At 33.8% G+C, this 5,853-nt stretch overlaps 1 pseudogene across 1 annotated transcript; it reads right to left on the bottom strand.

Moving 5' to 3' along the window:
* Positions 1 to 1,773: 1,773 nt before the first annotated feature.
* On the bottom strand, positions 1,774 to 2,302 carry LOC308631655 (large ribosomal subunit protein uL22-like; annotated as a pseudogene). The gene has a single exon. The product of its transcript is annotated as a large ribosomal subunit protein uL22-like (transcript).
* Positions 2,303 to 5,853: the final 3,551 nt, after the last annotated feature.

Raw genomic sequence — 5,853 nt, 5'->3', positions numbered from 1 at the left:
GTAGGGTTTTTTAAGCTTATGAATGTACCATTGTTTTAATCTCTTTCATTTAAAAAATAGTTATTCTTTGGGAAATTGCCTTTGCTCTTTTGAAAAAGCCAGTTAACTATATGTGTGTGGGTCTATTTCTAGGTTATTTTGGTCCATTGATCTTATTTTTGTATTTATTTCAGCAACAACATACTCTCCTGATCATTATTCTTTTTTTAAACTTTTTTTAAAAAAATTTCATCTTATTTAATTCCTTAAAAAATTAATTAACATGTAAAATTGTATTTGTGGGTTACATTCTTTTTTTTTTACAATTCTATACTTTTTGTTTGCTCATTTTTAATTTTTTATTGGTTGCTCAAAACATTACAATGATCTTGACATATCATATTTCATAATTTGATTCATGTGGGTTATGAATTCTTTTACCACGTGTACAGATTGCAGGATCACATTGGTTACACATCCATGTTTTACATACTTCCATACTAGTGTCTGTTGTATTCTGCTGCCTTTCCTATCCCCTTCTTATCTCCTCTCCCCTCCCCTCCCTTCCCATCTTCTCTCTCTACCCCATCTACTGTAATTCATTTCTCTTTTTTTCTTTCCCTTCCCCCTCACATCCTCTTATATGTATTTTTGTATAAAAATGAGGGTCTCCTTCCATTTCCATGCAATTCCCCTTCTCTCTCCCATTCCCTACCACCTCTTGTCCCTGCTTAATGGTAAACTTCTTCTCATGCTCTTCCTCTCTGCTCCGTTTTGAATTGCCCTCCTTATATCAAAGAAGACATTCAGCATTTGTTTTTTAGGGATTGGCTAACTTCACTTAGCATAATCTGCTCTAATGCCATCCATTTCCCCGCAAATGCCATGATTTTGTTATTTTTTAGTGCTGAGTAATATTCCATTGTGTACACATGCCACATTTTTTTATCCATTCATCTATTGAAGGGCATCTAGGTTGGTTCCACAGTCTAGCTATTGTGAATTGTGCTGCTATGAACATTGATGTAGCTATATCCCTATAGTATGCTCATTTTGGGTCTTTGGGGAATAGTCTGAGAAGGGGAATAGCTGGGTCAAATGGTGGTTCCATTCCCAGCTTTCCAAGGAGATTCCATGCTGCTTTCCAAATTGGCCACACCAATTTGCAGTCCCACCAGCAATGTACAAGAGTACCCTTTTCCCCACATCCTCGCCAGCACTTGTTGTTGTTTGACTTCATAATGGCTGCCATTCTTACTGGAGTGAGATGGTATTTTAGGGTGGTTTTAATTTGCATTTCTCTGACTGCTAGAGATACCTTGAAGTTGAGTAGAATCAATCCTTGGTTTTCAATATTGTTCTGATTCTTCTGGCTCTTTTTCCTTTCATATAAAGTTTAGGATCATTTGAAAATATCTATGAAATAGCAAATGAAATTTCATTGCAGTTGTATTGAACCTGTAAATAAGATTATTAAGATTGACAACCTAACAAAATCGAGTCCTATTATCCACAACCATGGAACACTTTTTATTTTTTTCATTAGATTTTTTTAAAATATAGATTTTATACATTTTAAAGATTTATATCTATTTCAGTTTTTTCCAACTTTATTGACAAATACAATTGTATTCTTAAGTCATGTGATGTGAATTGAGTACCATAATCAAGTTCAACTAACATTATCAGTTCACATAGTTACTTTTGTGTGTGTGTGTGTGTGAGAGAACATTTCAAATTTGCTCTGTCATTTTTTTAAAAAAACTTTTGACTTGCACTTATTTTATGCTGAATTTATTGCCATGCCGTAGGTTTTTCTTTCTTTAGTTTCTTCTGGAGTATCTTTTTCTTCTGTGCAACCTCCTCTTCTGGTTTAGGAACAGTTCATTCCTTTGCAGCGAATCATCTCATTGTGGCAGGGGAATCTCATGTATGGGTTAATCCGACTACGAGTTGTAGGGCAGCTCATTTTGGGTGCTTTTTTTGCCTGGATATGTTCAATGACCAGAGAGTCTATATCTACACCCTGGAGTTCAGCATTACTATCTATATTTTTAAGCACCTGCAGCAAAAATTCAGCACTCTTTTTTTGGCCACTGACCCTGTATCCTGTCTGGCCTGATCACATCTCCCAACTCCGCCATTGTAATGGTGGAATGGCACACATGGCTTCTTTAAAATTATATCTTTCAGGTACTTGGTGCCTTTTCAGATATGCATTCCCTTGATGACTTGTGCAGTTTCACGGGTGTTCTTAATGAAGATTTGAACCTCTTGATTTTTGTGATTTTTGTAGGATTTTCTGGAGAGAATAGCAAACCATTTTCACAGATCACCTCAGGCCACTAAAAAGAGAGCTGCTCCAAGTCTTTCATTTTCTAATGTATTAAAACATTGACTGTAATTATTATTGCTTCTAATCCCATTTCTTTCCTGCTGTTTCTCACTCACAGTGCCCAGTTTCTATATATGCTTATTGTTATTGGACTGGGAATATTTTATTTGCCTTGAATCAATAAACTCAGTAATCTTGATGAAATCCAGAAGTAGGTTCCTTCAGAAAAGATCTGTTTTGCATTCTGTCAGGTTTGAGCATTACTAGTTGGTGGCTATTTAATACTAAAAGTTCACCTTGAGGCTTTTTGAGCCATCTGCTATATAAATTTGGGTTGCAAATCTAAGGCTATAAATTTCCAAGGTGATTCCCCATCCCCTCCTTCCATTCAGGCTGAAATTGGGCAGTACATCTTAGTTTTAAGAATAGTATCCTGGGGTCCTGCTGGAAGATGTGGTTTATTTCCAATTTATTTTTGCCTTGAGCACTCTTTCAGATACTATCTTTATGGAGATGTAGTTCTTTTATTAGACTGACCTTCTTGGTAAGGTCAGGGTTTGAGAGGCTCAGTTATGAAAACTGAAATGTAAGTTAACCCAATTTTGCATTTTCCATAAAAGAATATGTGCCCAAAGCGTTCTGCTACAACTCTGGTTACCTTTCTTCACTCATCTGGCCTGATTCTTCTTCTTTCTTTTTGAATTATTATACATGAATTATTACACATGAGATAAAGAAATTTTCTTTTAAAAAATTAAAAATATTTTATCTAGCATTTTATCTAGCATTTCAAGTGACTCCCTCCACCCCATCAAGAATAGTAGAGAATAGTAGACTCAGATAACCAGTCTATCAGACTGTCAGATGATTATATCCAAATGCTCTGAAAGTCTCCAGTCTTAGTATCTGACACTTACTGGAGCATCTGTGGCCACAGCTGTACCATCTGCACCCTTAACAAGCTGGCACTCCTCCCTGGAGTGGACAGTATGGGAATCCTCTGTCATAGTCAAGCAAGACTTGAGACAGGCTTATGAAGACTGAAAGGCCATATTTTCTGTGTGTTGAGGCTGAGATGGGTCCTAGGGTGACTGCTGAGGGTCAAGTGGAGTGAGAGATGTGTTGGGCAGAATCTGCTTGATGATGATATCACCATGGTCTGGATTTCGCAGCATCTGGTGTATAGCTTGGAGTTTTCTATCGTGAGTAGGTATCAACACCATTGACTTGTACTCCATGCTCTTAGGTGGTGAGGGTAGGAGGAGAGCATGGCCTTGTCTGGGCTGGGGTTGAGAGGGCCTAATCCTGATAGCTTATCCTTGGCCCCTGAAGGACTCGGGGTGGAAGCTGTGACATCTGTTTATTCCTATATTTGTAGATGGACACAATATTTCTATTTTATTTATTTTTATGTCGTGCTGAGAATGGAACCCAGTGCCTCACTCACACATGCTAGGCAAATGCTCTACCACTGAACCACAACCCTAGCCCGTTACATTTTATTTTTTGACTTTAAAATTAATCTCGTTTCTTTTATCTGTGTTTAATTACTTTTATGTTCTAAGTTAGAAGTAAAATAAAATTATTTTGTAAAAAAAAAAAATCTTGAATTATGTCAATTCATTTCTAAGATTTTCTAGTTTTGATATATTTATTGCAGTTTTATTTCATGAACATATTTATCTGGTATATAATTTTACTATTGAAGTATTTTGTTTTCATGAGACTTGAGAGATTCAAAAACTGTTTTGTCATCATTGCTATATCTCCACAATCTTTATTTATATTTTAAACAGATAATTCACACAATGAAAGTTCCACATGTGGTGTATGGAAGGTGTTTCCTTGAATTGAACACAAATTGATAATAGCGTCTACATACTGAAATTTTCATGCTGCCCCTCCTTAGAGATTGATGTCTTAGTATATTCTCCTTTTCCAGAAACTTTTTAATATTTACTATGATATCCCTAAATTAACCTAATTAATTTGAGGCTTTCCTTTATTTTATGTGTATCTGAAAACATTAGAAATAATTAAACACTATTTCCTCTTTAAGGCATGTTTACTTGGTGCAAATAGTTTTCCCCTCATTTCAGGTAATTTTAAATGTCTTTCTCCAAGCTATATATCTTTGTTAAAATTATATTAGTCATATCACCAAATAATGTTTGGTACCTAGAGAAACAAAAGAAATTAAGCAGAAGATATGTTTTGTTTAGAGAACATTTCAACACAGTAAAAGTATAATGGATTTTCTTTCCCATTTTGAGGGCAATTTTAGGGTACCATGGGATCTCCTTAGGTGGTGTTTATGGAAAATATAGTATTTTTACAGTTTTAATGATGATTTATGACAGTCAGGATTTATTTTTTAAATTGGAAAATATTTATGTTTTGGAGATTTTTTTGCTGTTTACTTCTGTGCTCTTGAGTTTCATTCTAAAATTCATTTACATGAAAATACAATATTTCTCTTATAAAATGGCTTTATCTCTTATTCAGAAGACAAATTTAAGTCTACAGTCTTAGACTTTTACAGATACAAGGTATCTAAAAAATATTTTGTTGAACCTTATGAAGTATTAAAAGGTTAAGTACATGTCTTTTCATGCATTTATTTTTAGTAATCCATATCAAGGCAACAAAAACAAAAAAAAAACAAATTACTTCCAATTGAATTATTTTATAAAATTGTGGCTGATTATCAATTGTGTAGGTTTGTCTAAGTGGAGTTCTGCTTATTTAGAACTACTAAATCGAATTCTGATTCATTTGGTAATATTTTAAAAATATCTTTGTGATCTTTTGTTCACATGTTTTAATGGTTTCCTTTCTTAGTCTACATATCAATGACAATTAATTTTTGTTTTTTGTACTTTAAAAAAAATAGTTACATATAATGAATACACCCTGAAGCATTTAACCAAACCCCAATACCTGCCTGACCACACTACCAATTTGATATCAATCCCAATTAACAAATTGCCTATAATGCTATTACCATATCATCTTGTTCACAATAGGTGTTATGTTAAACCTTGAATCCAAGTAGGGTAAAATATCCAAATTCTTCCATTTCATGGGTGTTTTGGCTATACTAGGGCCTTTGACTCTATATGTTAATTTTAGAATCAGTTTGATAGATTTATCAACAAAGCCTGCTGGTATTTTTATTGCAATAAATTTAACAAATAACTTTGGTGAAATACAAATCATAAAAATATTAAATCATCTAGTCATGAATATGGTATGGGTTTCCATTTATTTTTGCTTAAATTTTTCTTAGCAATGTTATATAAATTTTAAGGTACAGACTTCGCAAATGTTAAATTAATTTCCGATTTGTTTGTATGTTTTGGTGATATTATAAATTTTTCATTATAAATAAAATTGCTAGTATATAAAAATACAATTGAACATTTCATACTTCATCTTTTTTTTTTCAAAGAGAGAGAATTTTAATATTTTTTAGTTCTCAGCGGACACAACATCTTTGTATGTGGTGCTGAGGATTGAACCAGGGCCGCACGCATGCC

This window comes from Spermophilus citellus (genome assembly GCF_964194105.1).
Source record: "Spermophilus citellus genome assembly, chromosome: 12".
Lineage (NCBI taxonomy): Eukaryota > Metazoa > Chordata > Mammalia > Rodentia > Sciuridae > Spermophilus > Spermophilus citellus.
This window is presented reverse-complemented; position numbering and strand designations above follow the sequence as displayed.